The sequence below is a fragment of the Tursiops truncatus genome, unplaced genomic scaffold (genome assembly GCF_011762595.2).
Source record: "Tursiops truncatus isolate mTurTru1 unplaced genomic scaffold, mTurTru1.mat.Y mat_scaffold_462_arrow_ctg1, whole genome shotgun sequence".
NCBI lineage: Eukaryota > Metazoa > Chordata > Mammalia > Artiodactyla > Delphinidae > Tursiops > Tursiops truncatus.
In genome coordinates, this window is record NW_022983315.1 from 18,249 (window position 1) to 40,484 (window position 22,236).

Here is a 22,236-nt window from a genome sequence, read left to right on the forward strand (position 1 = left end):
GGCGGGGGCAGGGGCAGGGGGCGGCAGGGCATGGAGAGAGGAATAAAGAGCGCCAGAGTCCAGGAAACATTGGTGGTCTGTGGCTTGGAAGCGCCACTCCTTCTGCCAGCCTGGGTCCCTTTGCTTGGCTTCCTGCAATAAGAAGCCAGTGTCCCCTTCTTGGCCTGAGGGTCCCTTTGGTTTAGTGGCCACAGTTCTGCCAGCAGGCCCCTCCTGGTCCTATACCATGCACTAAGTACATCTGCAGCTGCAGACTCCAAACCCCTGGTCTCTGGGCACCTCCTCTGTGTCTCAGCTGTCCCTGTCCACAGAGAGCCTCATACAAGAAGTTGCTTCCAAACTGGGAGGTTCCACATCTGGGCAGGTCCAGCTCCAGGCCCAGTGAAGGGCATGAAGAAGGCTGAGGCTCTGGACTCCAGCCAGGCCTTCAGCAGGCCTCTGAGGCCAAGGTCTTCCTAGTCTCAAGAGGGGCCAAGAGACGCAATGTGTCATTTGAACAAGTGAGTCAGCGGGCGGTGAGCGAATGAATGACCGCGCGAGGGGATGTATGCCGGCCACCGGGCCCTGTTTGACTGTCCAGGCTCAGCTTACCTGACCCTGGTTACCAGGGAATGCCACTCTGGGCCCTCCTTTTCATCCCCCTCCCTCACTGTGACCTCACCACCTGCCCCATTATGACCCAGTCTGGCTCCCAGTTAAAACTGGAGGGCAGGGGGCCCAGGCAGTCCTGGGACCAACGGCCATGGGTGAGCGAAACTACTACCGAGCCGAGCCGTTCACTGGCCCCATCCCCAGGAAATGCCAGGAGCAAGGATACTCAATTCTTCTGATCCCGGTCAGCTTCATCTTGCTCAACGTGGGGATCAACGTGGTGACTCTGGTCAGGGCAGGATCTGAGCAGCGCGGTTGGGGGAGCCCTGGGGTCTTGAAGGGGCTGAGGTGGGAGGGCTGCTGGGGTGTGACCGGACAAGGGTTGGATTTCAGGGCTCACCCTGCTCCCGGCCTCCCCCCTCCCCTTCTTCCCTCAACTCTGGAGGCATCTGAAGAGATTCTTGCGGGCACTTTTCAATCGTATTTTCCACAAAGGTGAGTGGGCGCCGGCGTGGGTTCAGGGGATGTGGGCCTGTCCCCTTTCTTCTATCCCTGCCTTGATTCTCAGCCCCTCAGGAACCCAGGCCCTGACCCATCTCGCCTTTCCCCACAGACAAGCAAGCCAGCTGTGTAGGCAGCCATCGCATGTGCATGCGCTGCTCCGTGGATCCCAAGAACCTGTGCTCAAGAGTTTCTTCCCGCTTCTGCCATCGCCCAAGCTTCCTGCTCGGGCAGGCAAACCACCTTGACTACTGCCTGCAGCGGGGCCCGGCGGGGGCGGAGCCGGCGGCCCCCGCGCGGGCGAGTAAAGGAGAAGGTGGGCGGAGCGGGAGGCAAAAAGCCTACAGCACCCGGTATTCCCAGGCGGTCTCCCATCCAAGTACTAACCAGGCCCGACCCTGCTTAGCTTCCGAGATCAGACGAGATCGGGCGCGTTCAGGGTGGTATGGCCGTAGACGGGGGCGGGGGCCGCGGGCTGCCTCTTGAGGGCCAGTTTCGCTGGCGCTGGCGCCTGAACGCCAGCCTGGCGGCCGGCCCGCCCCGGCAGGGCCCCCTGGCCCGCCCAGGCAGGGGGAACGGAGGTCTCGGGTATCGGGCGGCGGCGGAGGGTTTGGCGACCACCTCCCAGCCCAGGGCGGCCGTGACCCAGCAAACCCTTCGGCGCTTGGCGCCCCGCCCAAGATCCCGCACGTCGCTCACAGGGACGTGGCCCCGGAGGCTTCAGGGCCCGGGGCCCGCGGTCCCTTGGGCATCGGCCCTGCCCGCCCACGCGGCGCTCGGCGCAGCCCGGGCCGCAGCCCGGGCCGGCCCTCCTGCCCGACAGCAGCTGGCCCGAAGCCACTGGGAGTCACCATTGAGTCGCCACGGCCCCTCAGCCCCGGCAAGGCCACCCTTGCCCCCACACCCCCCGCCGAGTTCAGGACCCCGCCCCTGGTGGCCGGCAGGCCCGGGGAAGCGGCCCCTGCCCTCGATCCCGCTCCCGCACCCGGCCGCGGTGACACGCCAGAGGGGCGGGGTGGGGGGGGGCTTTTGTCGGAGGGAGCTGTGGAGGGACACTCCGGCACACAGGTGGCAGCGCCGGGGCTGGGCGCCGGTGGGGGCGGCCAGGTGCAGGTCGAGGGGCTCGCGGGCCGAAAGGACGGCAGCTGGGCCCGCGGCGGAGTCTGGGTCCGGGCCGGCCACCCCGGGAGCGTCTGGGGTGCGGCTGCCTTCCAGGGCCGCCTTCTGGCCGCCTGGCCGGCCGGGCCGGCGGGGAGCGCCCCCGCCGGCGCGCGCCGTGGTGGGAGGGGCCTGAGGAGGTGGGGCCTGCAGCGGGGCCCGGCGGGGGCGGAGCCGGCGGCCCCCGCCGCGGGCGAGTAAAGGAGAAGGCGGGAGGAGCGGGAGGCAAAAAGCCTACAGCACCCGGTATTCCCAGGCGGTCTCCCATCCAAGTACTAACCAGGCCCGACCCTGCTTAGCTTCCGAGATCAGACGAGATCGGGCGCGTTCAGGGTGGTATGGCCGTAGACGGGGGCGGGGGCCGCGGGCTGCCTCTTGAGGGCCAGTTTTCGCTGGCGCTGGCGCCTGAACGCCAGCCTGGCGGCCGGCCCGCCCCGGCAGGGCCCCCTGGCCCGCCCAGGCAGGGGGAACGGAGGTCTCGGGTATCGGGCGGCGGCGGAGGGTTTGGCGACCACCTCCCAGCCCAGGGCGGCCGTGACCCAGCAAACCCTTCGGCGCTTGGCGCCCCGCCCAAGATCCCGCACGTCGCCCACAGGGACGTGGCCCCGGAGACTTCAGGGCCCGGGGCCCGCGGTCCCTTGGGCATCGGCCCTGCCCGCCCACGCGGCGCTCGGCGCAGCCCGGCCACAGCCCGGGCCGGCCCTCCTGCCCGACAGCAGCTGGCCCGAAGCCACTGGGAGCCACCATTGAGTCGCCACGGCCCCTCAGCCCCGGCAAGGCCACCCCTGCCCCACACCCCCCGCCGAGCTCAGGACCCCGCCCCTGGTGGCCGGCAGGCCCGGGGAAGCGGCCCCTGCCCTCGATCCCGCTCCCGCACCCGGCCGCGGTGACACGCCAGAGGGGCGGGGTGGTGGTGGGGCTTTTAGTCGGAGGGAGCTGTGGAGGGACACTCCGGCACACAGGTGGCGGCGCCGGGACTGGGCGCCGGTGGGGGCGGCCAGGTGCAGGTCGAGGGGCTCGTGGGCCGAAAGGACGGCAACTGGGCCCGCGGCGGAGTCTGGGTCTGGAGGGCTCTGAGCCTCCATCCGCTCTGGTTCCTCGGGGCTACCGGCCCGAAGCCTGGTAGCGCGACACCCCACCGGCCCACAGACGTAGCCTCCCCAGCTGTGCTCACAGCGAGTCCAACCGCAGCCTGCACCCCTCCACGGGACACTTGGATTACTCCCGCGATCCCCACGAGGTGCGGCACCCGGCGGCCGCATGGGCTGAGATCCTGCCCTTGCGGCGCCCTGTGGCCACCTCCGCCTCCCTCACGGTACTGGCCGAGGCCTCGGACCAGCGGGCCCCGGCTCCCAGCTCAGCGCTGCTCCTCCGCCCCTCTCACCTCCTGCCCGACGTCCAGGCTACCGAGCACCCTCCACCCCCGCCCACCTTCATGCCACTCAGCCGGAACCCAGGAGGCAATGCCAACTACCAGGTGTATGACAGTCTGGTGCTGAAGCGGCAACCGCAGGAGGGCCAAGCGCGGGCCAACTCGCTGCTACCTTCCACCTCGGCCTCCAGGCCCTCTCTGCACGGGAGCCAGACTGGGAAAATGAACTTACCAGCAGCAAATGGGGGCGGGGGCAGGGGCAGGGGGCGGCAGGGCATGGAGAGAGGAATAAAGAGCGCCAGAGTCCAGGAAACATTGGTGGTCTGTGGCTTGGAAGCGCCACTCCTTCTGCAGCCTGGGTCCCTTTGCTTGGCTTCCTGCAATAAGAAGCCAGTGTCCCCTTCTTGGCCTGAGGGTCCCTTTGGTTTAGTGGCCACAGTTCTGCCAGCAGGCCCCTCCTGGTCCTATACCATGCACTAAGTACATCTGCAGCTGCAGACTCCAAACCCCTGGTCTCTGGGCACCTCCTCTGTGTCTCAGCTGTCCCTGTCCACAGAGAGCCTCATACAAGAAGTTGCTTCCAAACTGGGAGGTTCCACATCTGGGCAGGTCCAGCTCCAGGCCCAGTGAAGGGCATGAAGAAGGCTGAGGCTCTGGACTCCAGCCAGGCCTTCAGCAGGCCTCTGAGGCCAAGGTCTTCCTAGTCTCAAGAGGGGCCAAGAGACGCAATGTGTCATTTGAACAAGTGAGTCAGCGGGCGGTGAGCGAATGAATGACCGCGCGAGGGGATGTATGCCGGCCCACCGGGCCCTGTTTGACTGTCCAGGCTCAGCTTACCTGACCCTGGTTACCAGGGAATGCCACTCTGGGCCCTCCTTTTCATCCCCCTCCCTCACTGTGACCTCACCACCTGCCCCATTATGACCCAGTCTGGCTCCCAGTTAAAACTGGAGGGCAGGGGGCCCAGGCAGTCCTGGGACCAACGGCCATGGGTGAGCGAAACTACTACCGAGCCGAGCCGTTCACTGGCCCCATCCCCAGGAAATGCCAGGAGCAAGGATACTCAATTCTTCTGATCCCGGTCAGCTTCATCTTGCTCAACGTGGGGATCAACGTGGTGACTATGGTCAGGGCAGGATCTGTGCAGCGCGGTTGGGGGAGCCCTGGGGTCTTGAAGGGGCTGAGGTGGGAGGGCTGCTGGGGTGTGACCGGACAAGGGTTGGATTTCAGGGCTCACCCTGCTCCCGGCCTCCCCCCTCCCCTTCTTCCCTCAACTCTGGAGGCATCTGAAGAGATTCTTGCGGGCACTTTTCAATCGTATTTTCCACAAAGGTGAGTGGGCGCCGGCGTGGGTTCAGGGGATGTGGGCCTGTCCCCTTTCTTCTATCCCTGCCTTGATTCTCAGCCCCTCAGGAACCCAGGCCCTGACCCATCTCGCCTTTCCCCACAGACAAGCAAGCCAGCTGTGTAGGCAGCCATCGCATGTGCATGCGCTGCTCCGTGGATCCCAAGAACCTGTGCTCAAGAGTTTCTTCCCGCTTCTGCCATCGCCCAAGCTTCCTGCTCGGGCAGGCAAACCACCTTGACTACTGCCTGCAGCGGGGCCCGGCGGGGGCGGAGCCGGCGGCCCCCGCGCGGGCGAGTAAAGGAGAAGGCGGGCGGAGCGGGAGGCAAAAAGCCCACAGCACCCGGTATTCCCAGGCGGTCTCCCATCCAAGTACTAACCAGGCCCGACCCTGCTTAGCTTCCGAGATCAGACGAGATCGGGCGCGTTCAGGGTGGTATGGCCGTAGACGGGGGCAGGGGCCGCGGGCTGCCTCTTGAGGGCCAGTTTCGCTGGCGCTGGCGCCTGAACGCCAGCCTGGCGGCCGGCCCGCCCCGGCAGGGGGAACGGAGGTCTCGGGTATCGGGCGGCGGCGGAGGGTTTGGCGACCACCTCCCAGCCCAGGGCGGCCGTGACCCAGCAAACCCTTCGGCGCTTGGCGCCCCGCCCAAGATCCCGCACGTCGCTCACAGGGACGTGGCCCCGGAGGCTTCAGGGCCCGGGGCCCGCGGTCCCTTGGGCATCGGCCCTGCCCGCCCACGCGGCGCTCGGCGCAGCCCGGGCCGCAGCCCGGGCCGGCCCTCCTGCCCGACAGCAGCTGGCCCGAAGCCACTGGGAGTCACCATTGAGTCGCCACGGCCCCTCAGCCCCGGCAAGGCCACCCTTGCCCCCACACCCCCCGCCGAGTTCAGGACCCCGCCCCTGGTGGCCGGCAGGCCCGGGGAAGCGGCCCCTGCCCTCGATCCCGCTCCCGCACCCGGCCGCGGTGACACGCCAGAGGGGCGGGGTGGGGGGGGGCTTTTGTCGGAGGGAGCTGTGGAGGGACACTCCGGCACACAGGTGGCAGCGCCGGGGCTGGGCGCCGGTGGGGGCGGCCAGGTGCAGGTCGAGGGGCTCGCGGGCCGAAAGGACGGCAGCTGGGCCCGCGGCGGAGTCTGGGTCCGGGCCGGCCACCCCGGGAGCGTCTGGGGTGCGGCTGCCTTCCAGGGCCGCCTTCTGGCCGCCTGGCCGGCCGGGCCGGCGGGGAGCGCCCCCGCCGGCGCGCGCCGTGGTGGGAGGGGCCTGAGGAGGTGGGGCCTGCAGCGGGGCCCGGCGGGGGCGGAGCCGGCGGCCCCCCGCCGCGGGCGAGTAAAGGAGAAGGCGGGAGGAGCGGGAGGCAAAAAGCCTACAGCACCCGGTATTCCCAGGCGGTCTCCCATCCAAGTACTAACCAGGCCCGACCCTGCTTAGCTTCCGAGATCAGACGAGATCGGGCGCGTTCAGGGTGGTATGGCCGTAGACGGGGGCGGGGGCCGCGGGCTGCCTCTTGAGGGCCAGTTTCGCTGGCGCTGGCGCCTGAACGCCAGCCTGGCGGCCGGCCCGCCCCGGCAGGGCCCCCTGGCCCGCCCAGGCAGGGGGAACGGAGGTCTCGGGTATCGGGCGGCGGCGGAGGGTTTGGCGACCACCTCCCAGCCCAGGGCGGCCGTGACCCAGCAAACCCTTCGGCGCTTGGCGCCCCGCCCAAGATCCCGCACGTCGCCCACAGGGACGTGGCCCCGGAGACTTCAGGGCCCGGGGCCCGCGGTCCCTTGGGCATCGGCCCTGCCCGCCCACGCGGCGCTCGGCGCAGCCCGGCCGACAGCCCGGGCCGGCCCTCCTGCCCGACAGCAGCTGGCCCGAAGCCACTGGGAGCCACCATTGAGTCGCCACGGCCCCTCAGCCCCGGCAAGGCCACCCCTGCCCCACACCCCCCGCCGAGCTCAGGACCCCGCCCCTGGTGGCCGGCAGGCCCGGGGAAGCGGCCCCTGCCCTCGATCCCGCTCCCGCACCCGGCCGCGGTGACACGCCAGAGGGGCGGGGTGGTGGTGGGGCTTTAGTCGGAGGGAGCTGTGGAGGGACACTCCGGCACACAGGTGGCGGCGCCGGGACTGGGCGCCGGTGGGGGCGGCCAGGTGCAGGTCGAGGGGCTCGTGGGCCGAAAGGACGGCAACTGGGCCCGCGGCGGAGTCTGGGTCTGGAGGGCTCTGAGCCTCCATCCGCTCTGGTTCCTCGGGGCTACCGGCCCGAAGCCTGGTAGCGCGACACCCCACCGGCCCACAGACGTAGCCTCCCCAGCTGTGCTCACAGCGAGTCCAACCGCAGCCTGCACCCCTCCACGGGACACTTGGATTACTCCCGCGATCCCCACGAGGTGCGGCACCCGGCGGCCGCATGGGCTGAGATCCTGCCCTTGCGGCGCCCTGTGGCCACCTCCGCCTCCCTCACGGTACTGGCCGAGGCCTCGGACCAGCGGGCCCCGGCTCCCAGCTCAGCGCTGCTCCTCCGCCCCTCTCACCTCCTGCCCGACGTCCAGGCTACCGAGCACCCTCCACCCCCGCCCACCTTCATGCCACTCAGCCGGAACCCAGGAGGCAATGCCAACTACCAGGTGTATGACAGTCTGGTGCTGAAGCGGCAACCGCAGGAGGGCCAAGCGCGGGCCAACTCGCTGCTACCTTCCACCTCGGCCTCCAGGCCCTCTCTGCACGGGAGCCAGACTGGGAAAATGAACTTACCAGCAGCAAATGGGGGCGGGGGCAGGGGCAGGGGGCGGCAGGGCATGGAGAGAGGAATAAAGAGCGCCAGAGTCCAGGAAACATTGGTGGTCTGTGGCTTGGAAGCGCCACTCCTTCTGCCAGCCTGGGTCCCTTTGCTTGGCTTCCTGCAATAAGAAGCCAGTGTCCCCTTCTTGGCCTGAGGGTCCCTTTGGTTTAGTGGCCACAGTTCTGCCAGCAGGCCCCTCCTGGTCCTATACCATGCACTAAGTACATCTGCAGCTGCAGACTCCAAACCCCTGGTCTCTGGGCACCTCCTCTGTGTCTCAGCTGTCCCTGTCCACAGAGAGCCTCATACAAGAAGTTGCTTCCAAACTGGGAGGTTCCACATCTGGGCAGGTCCAGCTCCAGGCCCAGTGAAGGGCATGAAGAAGGCTGAGGCTCTGGACTCCAGCCAGGCCTTCAGCAGGCCTCTGAGGCCAAGGTCTTCCTAGTCTCAAGAGGGGCCAAGAGACGCAATGTGTCATTTGAACAAGTGAGTCAGCGGGCGGTGAGCGAATGAATGACCGCGCGAGGGGATGTATGCCGGCCACCGGGCCCTGTTTGACTGTCCAGGCTCAGCTTACCTGACCCTGGTTACCAGGGAATGCCACTCTGGGCCCTCCTTTTCATCCCCCTCCCTCACTGTGACCTCACCACCTGCCCCATTATGACCCAGTCTGGCTCCCAGTTAAAACTGGAGGGCAGGGGGCCCAGGCAGTCCTGGGACCAACGGCCATGGGTGAGCGAAACTACTACCGAGCCGAGCCGTTCACTGGCCCCATCCCCAGGAAATGCCAGGAGCAAGGATACTCAATTCTTCTGATCCCGGTCAGCTTCATCTTGCTCAACGTGGGGATCAACGTGGTGACTATGGTCAGGGCAGGATCTGTGCAGCGCGGTTGGGGGAGCCCTGGGGTCTTGAAGGGGCTGAGGTGGGAGGGCTGCTGGGGTGTGACCGGACAAGGGTTGGATTTCAGGGCTCACCCTGCTCCCGGCCTCCCCCCTCCCCTTCTTCCCTCAACTCTGGAGGCATCTGAAGAGATTCTTGCGGGCACTTTTCAATCGTATTTTCCACAAAGGTGAGTGGGCGCCGGCGTGGGTTCAGGGGATGTGGGCCTGTCCCCTTTCTTCTATCCCTGCCTTGATTCTCAGCCCCTCAGGAACCCAGGCCCTGACCCATCTCGCCTTTCCCCACAGACAAGCAAGCCAGCTGTGTAGGCAGCCATCGCATGCGCATGCGCTGCTCCGTGGATCCCAAGAACCTGTGCTCAAGAGTTTCTTCCCGCTTCTGCCATCGCCCAAGCTTCCTGCTCGGGCAGGCAAACCACCTTGACTACTGCCTGCAGCGGGGCCCGGCGGGGGCGGAGCCGGCGGCCCCCGCCGCGGGCGAGTAAAGGAGAAGGCGGGCGGAGCGGGAGGCAAAAAGCCTACAGCACCCGGTATTCCCAGGCGGTCTCCCATCCAAGTACTAACCAGGCCCGACCCTGCTTAGCTTCCGAGATCAGACGAGATCGGGCGCGTTCAGGGTGGTATGGCCGTAGACGGGGGCGGGGGCCGCGGGCTGCCTCTTGAGGGCCAGTTTCGCTGGCGCTGGCGCCTGAACGCCAGCCTGGCGGCCGGCCCGCCCCGGCAGGGCCCCCTGGCCCGCCCAGGCAGGGGGAACGGAGGTCTCGGGTATCGGGCGGCGGCGGAGGGTTTGGCGACCACCTCCCAGCCCAGGGCGGCCGTGACCCAGCAAACCCTTCGGCGCTTGGCGCCCCGCCCAAGATCCCGCACGTCGCTCACAGGGACGTGGCCCCGGAGGCTTCAGGGCCCGGGGCCCGCGGTCCCTTGGGCATCGGCCCTGCCCGCCCACGCGGCGCTCGGCGCAGCCCGGGCCGCAGCCCGGGCCGGCCCCTCCTGCCCGACAGCAGCTGGCCCGAAGCCACTGGGAGTCACCATTGAGTCGCCACGGCCCCTCAGCCCCGGCAAGGCCACCCTTGCCCCCACACCCCCCGCCGAGTTCAGGACCCCGCCCCTGGTGGCCGGCAGGCCCGGGGAAGCGGCCCCTGCCCTCGATCCCGCTCCCGCACCCGGCCGCGGTGACACGCCAGAGGGGCGGGGTGGGGGGGGGCTTTTGTCGGAGGGAGCTGTGGAGGGACACTCCGGCACACAGGTGGCAGCGCCGGGGCTGGGCGCCGGTGGGGGCGGCCAGGTGCAGGTCGAGGGGCTCGCGGGCCGAAAGGACGGCAGCTGGGCCCGCGGCGGAGTCTGGGTCCGGGCCGGCCACCCCGGGAGCGTCTGGGGTGCGGCTGCCTTCCAGGGCCGCCTTCTGGCCGCCTGGCCGGCCGGGCCGGCGGGGAGCGCCCCCGCCGGCGCGCGCCGTGGTGGGAGGGGCCTGAGGAGGTGGGGCCTGCAGCGGGGCCCGGCGGGGGCGGAGCCGGCGGCCCCCGCCGCGGGCGAGTAAAGGAGAAGGCGGGAGGAGCGGGAGGCAAAAAGCCTACAGCACCCGGTATTCCCAGGCGGTCTCCCATCCAAGTACTAACCAGGCCCGACCCTGCTTAGCTTCCGAGATCAGACGAGATCGGGCGCGTTCAGGGTGGTATGGCCGTAGACGGGGGCGGGGGCCGCGGGCTGCCTCTTGAGGGCCAGTTTCGCTGGCGCTGGCGCCTGAACGCCAGCCTGGCGGCCGGCCCGCCCCGGCAGGGCCCCCTGGCCCGCCCAGGCAGGGGGAACGGAGGTCTCGGGTATCGGGCGGCGGCGGAGGGTTTGGCGACCACCTCCCAGCCCAGGGCGGCCGTGACCCAGCAAACCCTTCGGCGCTTGGCGCCCCGCCCAAGATCCCGCACGTCGCCCACAGGGACGTGGCCCCGGAGACTTCAGGGCCCGGGGCCCGCGGTCCCTTGGGCATCGGCCCTGCCCGCCCACGCGGCGCTCGGCGCAGCCCGGCCGCAGCCCGGGCCGGCCCTCCTGCCCGACAGCAGCTGGCCCGAAGCCACTGGGAGCCACCATTGAGTCGCCACGGCCCCTCAGCCCCGGCAAGGCCACCCCTGCCCCACACCCCCCGCCGAGCTCAGGACCCCGCCCCTGGTGGCCGGCAGGCCCGGGGAAGCGGCCCCTGCCCTCGATCCCGCTCCCGCACCCGGCCGCGGTGACACGCCAGAGGGGCGGGGTGGTGGTGGGGCTTTAGTCGGAGGGAGCTGTGGAGGGACACTCCGGCACACAGGTGGCGGCGCCGGGACTGGGCGCCGGTGGGGGCGGCCAGGTGCAGGTCGAGGGGCTCGTGGGCCGAAAGGACGGCAACTGGGCCCGCGGCGGAGTCTGGGTCTGGAGGGCTCTGAGCCTCCATCCGCTCTGGTTCCTCGGGGCTACCGGCCCGAAGCCTGGTAGCGCGACACCCCACCGGCCCACAGACGTAGCCTCCCCAGCTGTGCTCACAGCGAGTCCAACCGCAGCCTGCACCCCTCCACGGGACACTTGGATTACTCCCGCGATCCCCACGAGGTGCGGCACCCGGCGGCCGCATGGGCTGAGATCCTGCCCTTGCGGCGCCCTGTGGCCACCTCCGCCTCCCTCACGGTACTGGCCGAGGCCTCGGACCAGCGGGCCCCGGCTCCCAGCTCAGCGCTGCTCCTCCGCCCCTCTCACCTCCTGCCCGACGTCCAGGCTACCGAGCACCCTCCACCCCCGCCCACCTTCATGCCACTCAGCCGGAACCCAGGAGGCAATGCCAACTACCAGGTGTATGACAGTCTGGTGCTGAAGCGGCAACCGCAGGAGGGCCAAGCGCGGGCCAACTCGCTGCTACCTTCCACCTCGGCCTCCAGGCCCTCTCTGCACGGGAGCCAGACTGGGAAAATGAACTTACCAGCAGCAAATGGGGGCGGGGGCAGGGGCAGGGGGCGGCAGGGCATGGAGAGAGGAATAAAGAGCGCCAGAGTCCAGGAAACATTGGTGGTCTGTGGCTTGGAAGCGCCACTCCTTCTGCCAGCCTGGGTCCCTTTGCTTGGCTTCCTGCAATAAGAAGCCAGTGTCCCCTTCTTGGCCTGAGGGTCCCTTTGGTTTAGTGGCCACAGTTCTGCCAGCAGGCCCCTCCTGGTCCTATACCATGCACTAAGTACATCTGCAGCTGCAGACTCCAAACCCCTGGTCTCTGGGCACCTCCTCTGTGTCTCAGCTGTCCCTGTCCACAGAGAGCCTCATACAAGAAGTTGCTTCCAAACTGGGAGGTTCCACATCTGGGCAGGTCCAGCTCCAGGCCCAGTGAAGGGCATGAAGAAGGCTGAGGCTCTGGACTCCAGCCAGGCCTTCAGCAGGCCTCTGAGGCCAAGGTCTTCCTAGTCTCAAGAGGGGCCAAGAGACGCAATGTGTCATTTGAACAAGTGAGTCAGCGGGCGGTGAGCGAATGAATGACCGCGCGAGGGGATGTATGCCGGCCACCGGGCCCTGTTTGACTGTCCAGGCTCAGCTTACCTGACCCTGGTTACCAGGGAATGCCACTCTGGGCCCTCCTTTTCATCCCCCTCCCTCACTGTGACCTCACCACCTGCCCCATTATGACCCAGTCTGGCTCCCAGTTAAAACTGGAGGGCAGGGGGCCCAGGCAGTCCTGGGACCAACGGCCATGGGTGAGCGAAACTACTACCGAGCCGAGCCGTTCACTGGCCCCATCCCCAGGAAATGCCAGGAGCAAGGATACTCAATTCTTCTGATCCCGGTCAGCTTCATCTTGCTCAACGTGGGGATCAACGTGGTGACTATGGTCAGGGCAGGATCTGTGCAGCGCGGTTGGGGGAGCCCTGGGGTCTTGAAGGGGCTGAGGTGGGAGGGCTGCTGGGGTGTGACCGGACAAGGGTTGGATTTCAGGGCTCACCCTGCTCCCGGCCTCCCCCCTCCCCTTCTTCCCTCAACTCTGGAGGCATCTGAAGAGATTCTTGCGGGCACTTTTCAATCGTATTTTCCACAAAGGTGAGTGGGCGCCGGCGTGGGTTCAGGGGATGTGGGCCTGTCCCCTTTCTTCTATCCCTGCCTTGATTCTCAGCCCCTCAGGAACCCAGGCCCTGACCCATCTCGCCTTTCCCCACAGACAAGCAAGCCAGCTGTGTAGGCAGCCATCGCATGTGCATGCGCTGCTCCGTGGATCCCAAGAACCTGTGCTCAAGAGTTTCTTCCCGCTTCTGCCATCGCCCAAGCTTCCTGCTCGGGCAGGCAAACCACCTTGACTACTGCCTGCAGCGGGGCCCGGCGGGGGCGGAGCCGGCGGCCCCCGCCGCGGGCGAGTAAAGGAGAAGGCGGGCGGAGCGGGAGGCAAAAAGCCTACAGCACCCGGTATTCCCAGGCGGTCTCCCATCCAAGTACTAACCAGGCCCGACCCTGCTTAGCTTCCGAGATCAGACGAGATCGGGCGCGTTCAGGGTGGTATGGCCGTAGACGGGGGCGGGGGCCGCGGGCTGCCTCTTGAGGGCCAGTTTCGCTGGCGCTGGCGCCTGAACGCCAGCCTGGCGGCCGGCCCGCCCCGGCAGGGCCCCCTGGCCCGCCCAGGCAGGGGGAACGGAGGTCTCGGGTATCGGGCGGCGGCGGAGGGTTTGGCGACCACCTCCCAGCCCAGGGCGGCCGTGACCCAGCAAACCCTTCGGCGCTTGGCGCCCCGCCCAAGATCCCGCACGTCGCTCACAGGGACGTGGCCCCGGAGGCTTCAGGGCCCGGGGCCCGCGGTCCCTTGGGCATCGGCCCTGCCCGCCCACGCGGCGCTCGGCGCAGCCCGGGCCGCAGCCCGGGCCGGCCCTCCTGCCCGACAGCAGCTGGCCCGAAGCCACTGGGAGTCACCATTGAGTCGCCACGGCCCCTCAGCCCCGGCAAGGCCACCCTTGCCCCCACACCCCCCGCCGAGTTCAGGACCCCGCCCCTGGTGGCCGGCAGGCCCGGGGAAGCGGCCCCTGCCCTCGATCCCGCTCCCGCACCCGGCCGCGGTGACACGCCAGAGGGGCGGGGTGGGGGGGGGCTTTTGTCGGAGGGAGCTGTGGAGGGACACTCCGGCACACAGGTGGCAGCGCCGGGGCTGGGCGCCGGTGGGGGCGGCCAGGTGCAGGTCGAGGGGCTCGCGGGCCGAAAGGACGGCAGCTGGGCCCGCGGCGGAGTCTGGGTCCGGGCCGGCCACCCCGGGAGCGTCTGGGGTGCGGCTGCCTTCCAGGGCCGCCTTCTGGCCGCCTGGCCGGCCGGGCCGGCGGGGAGCGCCCCCGCCGGCGCGCGCCGTGGTGGGAGGGGCCTGAGGAGGTGGGGCCTGCAGCGGGGCCCGGCGGGGGCGGAGCCGGCGGCCCCCGCCGCGGGCGAGTAAAGGAGAAGGCGGGAGGAGCGGGAGGCAAAAAGCCTACAGCACCCGGTATTCCCAGGCGGTCTCCCATCCAAGTACTAACCAGGCCCGACCCTGCTTAGCTTCCGAGATCAGACGAGATCGGGCGCGTTCAGGGTGGTATGGCCGTAGACGGGGGCGGGGGCCGCGGGCTGCCTCTTGAGGGCCAGTTTCGCTGGCGCTGGCGCCTGAACGCCAGCCTGGCGGCCGGCCCGCCCCGGCAGGGCCCCCTGGCCCGCCCAGGCAGGGGGAACGGAGGTCTCGGGTATCGGGCGGCGGCGGAGGGTTTGGCGACCACCTCCCAGCCCAGGGCGGCCGTGACCCAGCAAACCCTTCGGCGCTTGGCGCCCCGCCCAAGATCCCGCACGTCGCCCACAGGGACGTGGCCCCGGAGACTTCAGGGCCCGGGGCCCGCGGTCCCTTGGGCATCGGCCCTGCCCGCCCACGCGGCGCTCGGCGCAGCCCGGCCGCAGCCCGGGCCGGCCCTCCTGCCCGACAGCAGCTGGCCCGAAGCCACTGGGAGCCACCATTGAGTCGCCACGGCCCCTCAGCCCCGGCAAGGCCACCCCTGCCCCACACCCCCCGCCGAGCTCAGGACCCCGCCCCTGGTGGCCGGCAGGCCCGGGGAAGCGGCCCCTGCCCTCGATCCCGCTCCCGCACCCGGCCGCGGTGACACGCCAGAGGGGCGGGGTGGTGGTGGGGCTTTAGTCGGAGGGAGCTGTGGAGGGACACTCCGGCACACAGGTGGCGGCGCCGGGACTGGGCGCCGGTGGGGGCGGCCAGGTGCAGGTCGAGGGGCTCGTGGGCCGAAAGGACGGCAACTGGGCCCGCGGCGGAGTCTGGGTCTGGAGGGCTCTGAGCCTCCATCCGCTCTGGTTCCTCGGGGCTACCGGCCCGAAGCCTGGTAGCGCGACACCCCACCGGCCCACAGACGTAGCCTCCCCAGCTGTGCTCACAGCGAGTCCAACCGCAGCCTGCACCCCTCCACGGGACACTTGGATTACTCCCGCGATCCCCACGAGGTGCGGCACCCGGCGGCCGCATGGGCTGAGATCCTGCCCTTGCGGCGCCCTGTGGCCACCTCCGCCTCCCTCACGGTACTGGCCGAGGCCTCGGACCAGCGGGCCCCGGCTCCCAGCTCAGCGCTGCTCCTCCGCCCCTCTCACCTCCTGCCCGACGTCCAGGCTACCGAGCACCCTCCACCCCCGCCCACCTTCATGCCACTCAGCCGGAACCCAGGAGGCAATGCCAACTACCAGGTGTATGACAGTCTGGTGCTGAAGCGGCAACCGCAGGAGGGCCAAGCGCGGGCCAACTCGCTGCTACCTTCCACCTCGGCCTCCAGGCCCTCTCTGCACGGGAGCCAGACTGGGAAAATGAACTTACCAGCAGCAAATGGGGGCGGGGGCAGGGGCAGGGGGCGGCAGGGCATGGAGAGAGGAATAAAGAGCGCCAGAGTCCAGGAAACATTGGTGGTCTGTGGCTTGGAAGCGCCACTCCTTCTGCCAGCCTGGGTCCCTTTGCTTGGCTTCCTGCAATAAGAAGCCAGTGTCCCCTTCTTGGCCTGAGGGTCCCTTTGGTTTAGTGGCCACAGTTCTGCCAGCAGGCCCCTCCTGGTCCTATACCATGCACTAAGTACATCTGCAGCTGCAGACTCCAAACCCCCTGGTCTCTGGGCACCTCCTCTGTGTCTCAGCTGTCCCTGTCCACAGAGAGCCTCATACAAGAAGTTGCTTCCAAACTGGGAGGTTCCACATCTGGGCAGGTCCAGCTCCAGGCCCAGTGAAGGGCATGAAGAAGGCTGAGGCTCTGGACTCCAGCCAGGCCTTCAGCAGGCCTCTGAGGCCAAGGTCTTCCTAGTCTCAAGAGGGGCCAAGAGACGCAATGTGTCATTTGAACAAGTGAGTCAGCGGGCGGTGAGCGAATGAATGACCGCGCGAGGGGATGTATGCCGGCCACCGGGCCCTGTTTGACTGTCCAGGCTCAGCTTACCTGACCCTGGTTACCAGGGAATGCCACTCTGGGCCCTCCTTTTCATCCCCCTCCCTCACTGTGACCTCACCACCTGCCCCATTATGACCCAGTCTGGCTCCCAGTTAAAACTGGAGGGCAGGGGGCCCAGGCAGTCCTGGGACCAACGGCCATGGGTGAGCGAAACTACTACCGAGCCGAGCCGTTCACTGGCCCCATCCCCAGGAAATGCCAGGAGCAAGGATACTCAATTCTTCTGATCCCGGTCAGCTTCATCTTGCTCAACGTGGGGATCAACGTGGTGACTATGGTCAGGGCAGGATCTGTGCAGCGCGGTTGGGGGAGCCCTGGGGTCTTGAAGGGGCTGAGGTGGGAGGGCTGCTGGGGTGTGACCGGACAAGGGTTGGATTTCAGGGCTCACCCTGCTCCCGGCCTCCCCCCTCCCCTTCTTCCCTCAACTCTGGAGGCATCTGAAGAGATTCTTGCGGGCACTTTTCAATCGTATTTTCCACAAAGGTGAGTGGGCGCCGGCGTGGGTTCAGGGGATGTGGGCCTGTCCCCTTTCTTCTATCCCTGCCTTGATTCTCAGCCCCTCAGGAACCCAGGCCCTGACCCATCTCGCCTTTCCCCACAGACAAGCAAGCCAGCTGTGTAGGCAGCCATCGCATGTGCATGCGCTGCTCCGTGGATCCCAAGAACCTGTGCTCAAGAGTTTCTTCCCGCTTCTGCCATCGCCCAAGCTTCCTGCTCGGGCAGGCAAACCACCTTGACTACTGCCTGCAGCGGGGCCCGGCGGGGGCGGAGCCGGCGGCCCCAGCGCCGCGGGCGAGTAAAGGAGAAGGCGGGCGGAGCGGGAGGCAAAAAGCCTACAGCACCCGGTATTCCCAGGCGGTCTCCCATCCAAGTACTAACCAGGCCCGACCCTGCTTAGCTTCCGAGATCAGACGAGATCGGGCGCGTTCAGGGTGGTATGGCCGTAGACGGGGGCGGGGGCCGCGGGCTGCCTCTTGAGGGCCAGTTTCGCTGGCGCTGGCGCCTGAACGCCAGCCTGGCGGCCGGCCCGCCCCGGCAGGGCCCCTGGCCCGCCCAGGCAGGGGGAACGGAGGTCTCGGGTATCGGGCGGCGGCGGAGGGTTTGGCGACCACCTCCCAGCCCAGGGCGGCCGTGACCCAGCAAACCCTTCGGCGCTTGGCGCCCCGCCCAAGATCCCGCACGTCGCCCACAGGGACGTGGCCCCGGAGGCTTCAGGGCCCGGGGCCCGCGGTCCCTTGGGCATCGGCCCTGCCCGCCCACGCGGCGCTCGGCGCAGCCCGGCCGCAGCCCGGGCCGGCCCTCCTGCCCGACAGCAGCTGGCCCGAAGCCACTGGGAGCCACCATTGAGTCGCCACGGCCCCTCAGCCCCGGCAAGGCCACCCCTGCCCCACACCCCCCGCCGAGCTCAGGACCCCGCCCCTGGTGGCCGGCAGGCCCGGGGAAGCGGCCCCTGCCCTCGATCCCGCTCCCGCACCCGGCCGCGGTGACACGCCAGAGGGGCGGGGTGGTGGTGGGGCTTTTGTCGGAGGGAGCTGTGGAGGGACACTCCGGCACACAGGTGGCGGCGCCGGGACTGGGCGCCGGTGGGGGCGGCCAGGTGCAGGTCGAGGGGCTCGTGGGCCGAAAGGACGGCAACTGGGCCCGCGGCGGAGTCTGGGTCTGGAGGGCTCTGAGCCTCCATCCGCTCTGGTTCCTCGGGGCTACCGGCCCGAAGCCTGGTAGCGCGACACCCCACCGGCCCACAGACGTAGCCTCCCCAGCTGTGCTCACAGCGAGTCCAACCGCAGCCTGCACCCCTCCACGGGACACTTGGATTACTCCCGCGATCCCCACGAGGTGCGGCACCCGGCGGCCGCATGGGCTGAGATCCTGCCCTTGCGGCGCCCTGTGGCCACCTCCGCCTCCCTCACGGTACTGGCCGAGGCCTCGGACCAGCGGGCCCCGGCTCCCAGCTCAGCGCTGCTCCTCCGCCCCTCTCACCTCCTGCCCGACGTCCAGGCTACCGAGCACCCTCCACCCCCGCCCACCTTCATGCCACTCAGCCGGAACCCAGGAGGCAATGCCAACTACCAGGTGTATGACAGTCTGGTGCTGAAGCGGCAACCGCAGGAGGGCCAAGCGCGGGCCAACTCGCTGCTACCTTCCACCTCGGCCTCCAGGCCCTCTCTGCACGGGAGCCAGACTGGGAAAATGAACTTACCAGCAGCAAATGGGGGCGGGGGCAGGGGCAGGGGGCGGCAGGGCATGGAGAGAGGAATAAAGAGCGCCAGAGTCCAGGAAACATTGGTGGTCTGTGGCTTGGAAGCGCCACTCCTTCTGCCAGCCTGGGTCCCTTTGCTTGGCTTCCTGCAATAAGAAGCCAGTGTCCCCTTCTTGGCCTGAGGGTCCCTTTGGTTTAGTGGCCACAGTTCTGCCAGCAGGCCCCTCCTGGTCCTATACCATGCACTAAGTACATCTGCAGCTGCAGACTCCAAACCCCTGGTCTCTGGGCACCTCCTCTGTGTCTCAGCTGTCCCTGTCCACAGAGAGCCTCATACAAGAAGTTGCTTCCAAACTGGGAGGTTCCACATCTGGGCAGGTCCAGCTCCAGGCCCAGTGAAGGGCATGAAGAAGGCTGAGGCTCTGGACTCCAGCCAGGCCTTCAGCAGGCCTCTGAGGCCAAGGTCTTCCTAGTCTCAAGAGGGGCCAAGAGACGCAATGTGTCATTTGAACAAGTGAGTCAGCGGGCGGTGAGCGAATGAATGACCGCGCGAGGGGATGTATGCCGGCCACCGGGCCCTGTTTGACTGTCCAGGCTCAGCTTACCTGACCCTGGTTACCAGGGAATGCCACTCTGGGCCCTCCTTTTCATCCCCCTCCCTCACTGTGACCTCACCACCTGCCCCATTATGACCCAGTCTGGCTCCCAGTTAAAACTGGAGGGCAGGGGGCCCAGGCAGTCCTGGGACCAACGGCCATGGGTGAGCGAAACTACTACCGAGCCGAGCCGTTCACTGGCCCCATCCCCAGGAAATGCCAGGAGCAAGGATACTCAATTCTTCTGATCCCGGTCAGCTTCATCTTGCTCAACGTGGGGATCAACGTGGGTGACTATGGTCAGGGCAGGATCTGTGCAGCGCGGTTGGGGGAGCCCTGGGGTCTTGAAGGGGCTGAGGTGGGAGGGCTGCTGGGGTGTGACCGGACAAGGGTTGGATTTCAGGGCTCACCCTGCTCCCGGCCTCCCCCCTCCCCTTCTCCCTCAACTCTGGAGGCATCTGAAGAGATTCTTGCGGGCACTTTTCAATCGTATTTTCCACAAAGGTGAGTGGGCGCCGGCGTGGGTTCAGGGGATGTGGGCCTGTCCCCTTTCTTCTATCCCTGCCTTGATTCTCAGCCCCTCAGGAACCCAGGCCCTGACCCATCTCGCCTTTCCCCACAGACAAGCAAGCCAGCTGTGTAGGCAGCCATCGCATGTGCATGCGCTGCTCCGTGGATCCCAAGAACCTGTGCTCAAGAGTTTCTTCCCGCTTCTGCCATCGCCCAAGCTTCCTGCTCGGGCAGGCAAACCACCTTGACTACTGCCTGCAGCGGGGCCCGGCGGGGGCGGAGCCGGCGGCCCCCGCCGCCGCGGGCGAGTAAAGGAGAAGGCGGGCGGAGCGGGAGGCAAAAAGCCTACAGCACCCGGTATTCCCAGGCGGTCTCCCATCCAAGTACTAACCAGGCCCGACCCTGCTTAGCTTCCGAGATCAGACGAGATCGGGCGCGTTCAGGGTGGTATGGCCGTAGACGGGGGCGGGGGCCGCGGGCTGCCTCTTGAGGGCCAGTTTCGCTGGCGCTGGCGCCTGAACGCCAGCCTGGCGGCCGGCCCGCCCCGGCAGGGCCCCCTGGCCCGCCCAGGCAGGGGGAACGGAGGTCTCGGGTATCGGGCGGCGGCGGAGGGTTTGGCGACCACCTCCCAGCCCAGGGCGGCCGTGACCCAGCAAACCCTTCGGCGCTTGGCGCCCCGCCCAAGATCCCGCACGTCGCCCACAGGGACGTGGCCCCGGAGGCTTCAGGGCCCGGGGCCCGCGGTCCCTTGGGCATCGGCCCTGCCCGCCCACGCGGCGCTCGGCGCAGCCCGGCCGCAGCCCGGGCCGGCCCTCCTGCCCGACAGCAGCTGGCCCGAAGCCACTGGGAGCCACCATTGAGTCGCCACGGCCCCTCAGCCCCGGCAAGGCCACCCCTGCCCCACACCCCCCGCCGAGCTCAGGACCCCGCCCCTGGTGGCCGGCAGGCCCGGGGAAGCGGCCCCTGCCCTCGATCCCGCTCCCGCACCCGGCCGCGGTGACACGCCAGAGGGGCGGGGGTGGTGGTGGGGCTTTTAGTCGGAGGGAGCTGTGGAGGGACACTCCGGCACACAGGTGGCGGCGCCGGGGACTGGGCGCCGGTGGGGGCGGCCAGGTGCAGGTCGAGGGGCTCGTGGGCCGAAAGGACGGCAACTGGGCCCGCGGCGGAGTCTGGGTCTGGAGGGCTCTGAGCCTCCATCCGCTCTGGTTCCTCGGGGCTACCGGCCCGAAGCCTGGTAGCGCGACACCCCACCGGCCCACAGACGTAGCCTCCCCAGCTGTGCTCACAGCGAGTCCAACCGCAGCCTGCACCCCTCCACGGGACACTTGGATTACTCCCGCGATCCCCACGAGGTGCGGCACCCGGCGGCCGCATGGGCTGAGATCCTGCCCTTGCGGCGCCCTGTGGCCACCTCCGCCTCCCTCACGGTACTGGCCGAGGCCTCGGACCAGCGGGCCCCGGCTCCCAGCTCAGCGCTGCTCCTCCGCCCCTCTCACCTCCTGCCCGACGTCCAGGCTACCGAGCACCCTCCACCCCCGCCCACCTTCATGCCACTCAGCCGGAACCCAGGAGGCAATGCCAACTACCAGGTGTATGACAGTCTGGTGCTGAAGCGGCAACCGCAGGAGGGCCAAGCGCGGGCCAACTCGCTGCTACCTTCCACCTCGGCCTCCAGGCCCTCTCTGCACGGGAGCCAGACTGGGAAAATGAACTTACCAGCAGCAAATGGGGGCGGGGGCAGGGGCAGGGGGCGGCAGGGCATGGAGAGAGGAATAAAGAGCGCCAGAGTCCAGGAAACATTGGTGGTCTGTGGCTTGGAAGCGCCACTCCTTCTGCCAGCCTGGGTCCCTTTGCTTGGCTTCCTGCAATAAGAAGCCAGTGTCCCCTTCTTGGCCTGAGGGTCCCTTTGGTTTAGTGGCCACAGTTCTGCCAGCAGGCCCCTCCTGGTCCTATACCATGCACTAAGTACATCTGCAGCTGCAGACTCCAAACCCCTGGTCTCTGGGCACCTCCTCTGTGTCTCAGCTGTCCCTGTCCACAGAGAGCCTCATACAAGAAGTTGCTTCCAAACTGGGAGGTTCCACATCTGGGCAGGTCCAGCTCCAGGCCCAGTGAAGGGCATGAAGAAGGCTGAGGCTCTGGACTCCAGCCAGGCCTTCAGCAGGCCTCTGAGGCCAAGGTCTTCCTAGTCTCAAGAGGGGCCAAGAGACGCAATGTGTCATTTGAACAAGTGAGTCAGCGGGCGGTGAGCGAATGAATGACCGCGCGAGGGGATGTATGCCGGCCACCGGGCCCTGTTTGACTGTCCAGGCTCAGCTTACCTGACCCTGGTTACCAGGGAATGCCACTCTGGGCCCTCCTTTTCATCCCCCTCCCTCACTGTGACCTCACCACCTGCCCCATTATGACCCAGTCTGGCTCCCAGTTAAAACTGGAGGGCAGGGGGCCCAGGCAGTCCTGGGACCAACGGCCATGGGTGAGCGAAACTACTACCGAGCCGAGCCGTTCACTGGCCCCATCCCCAGGAAATGCCAGGAGCAAGGATACTCAATTCTTCTGATCCCGGTCAGCTTCATCTTGCTCAACGTGGGGATCAACGTGGTGACTATGGTCAGGGCAGGATCTGTGCAGCGCGGTTGGGGGAGCCCTGGGGTCTTGAAGGGGCTGAGGTGGGAGGGCTGCTGGGGTGTGACCGGACAAGGGTTGGATTTCAGGGCTCACCCTGCTCCCGGCCTCCCCCCTCCCCTTCTTCCCTCAACTCTGGAGGCATCTGAAGAGATTCTTGCGGGCACTTTTCAATCGTATTTTCCACAAAGGTGAGTGGGCGCCGGCGTGGGTTCAGGGGATGTGGGCCTGTCCCCTTTCTTCTATCCCTGCC

General features: G+C 68.0%; 10 non-coding genes across 10 annotated transcripts; all 10 read right to left on the bottom strand.

Moving 5' to 3' along the window:
• Positions 1 to 1,430: 1,430 nt before the first annotated feature.
• On the bottom strand, positions 1,431 to 1,549 carry LOC117310869 (5S ribosomal RNA). The gene has a single exon (XR_004524903.1). It is a non-coding gene; the product is annotated as a 5S ribosomal RNA (ribosomal RNA).
• Positions 1,550 to 2,481: 932 nt separating this feature from the next.
• On the bottom strand, positions 2,482 to 2,600 carry LOC117310870 (5S ribosomal RNA). The gene has a single exon (XR_004524904.1). It is a non-coding gene; the product is annotated as a 5S ribosomal RNA (ribosomal RNA).
• A 2,698-nt stretch (positions 2,601 to 5,298) lies between these two features.
• Positions 5,299 to 5,417, bottom strand: LOC117310885 (5S ribosomal RNA). Its single transcript, XR_004524919.1, has one exon. It is a non-coding gene; the product is annotated as a 5S ribosomal RNA (ribosomal RNA).
• Positions 5,418 to 6,327: 910 nt separating this feature from the next.
• LOC117310871 (5S ribosomal RNA) lies at positions 6,328 to 6,446 on the bottom strand. Its single transcript, XR_004524905.1, has one exon. It is a non-coding gene; the product is annotated as a 5S ribosomal RNA (ribosomal RNA).
• A 2,698-nt stretch (positions 6,447 to 9,144) lies between these two features.
• LOC117310872 (5S ribosomal RNA) lies at positions 9,145 to 9,263 on the bottom strand. The gene has a single exon (XR_004524906.1). It is a non-coding gene; the product is annotated as a 5S ribosomal RNA (ribosomal RNA).
• A 933-nt stretch (positions 9,264 to 10,196) lies between these two features.
• LOC117310873 (5S ribosomal RNA) lies at positions 10,197 to 10,315 on the bottom strand. The gene has a single exon (XR_004524907.1). It is a non-coding gene; the product is annotated as a 5S ribosomal RNA (ribosomal RNA).
• A 2,697-nt stretch (positions 10,316 to 13,012) lies between these two features.
• LOC117310874 (5S ribosomal RNA) lies at positions 13,013 to 13,131 on the bottom strand. Its single transcript, XR_004524908.1, has one exon. It is a non-coding gene; the product is annotated as a 5S ribosomal RNA (ribosomal RNA).
• A 932-nt stretch (positions 13,132 to 14,063) lies between these two features.
• On the bottom strand, positions 14,064 to 14,182 carry LOC117310875 (5S ribosomal RNA). Its single transcript, XR_004524909.1, has one exon. It is a non-coding gene; the product is annotated as a 5S ribosomal RNA (ribosomal RNA).
• Positions 14,183 to 16,882: 2,700 nt separating this feature from the next.
• Positions 16,883 to 17,001, bottom strand: LOC117310876 (5S ribosomal RNA). The gene has a single exon (XR_004524910.1). It is a non-coding gene; the product is annotated as a 5S ribosomal RNA (ribosomal RNA).
• Positions 17,002 to 19,700: 2,699 nt separating this feature from the next.
• Positions 19,701 to 19,819, bottom strand: LOC117310877 (5S ribosomal RNA). The gene has a single exon (XR_004524911.1). It is a non-coding gene; the product is annotated as a 5S ribosomal RNA (ribosomal RNA).
• Positions 19,820 to 22,236: the final 2,417 nt, after the last annotated feature.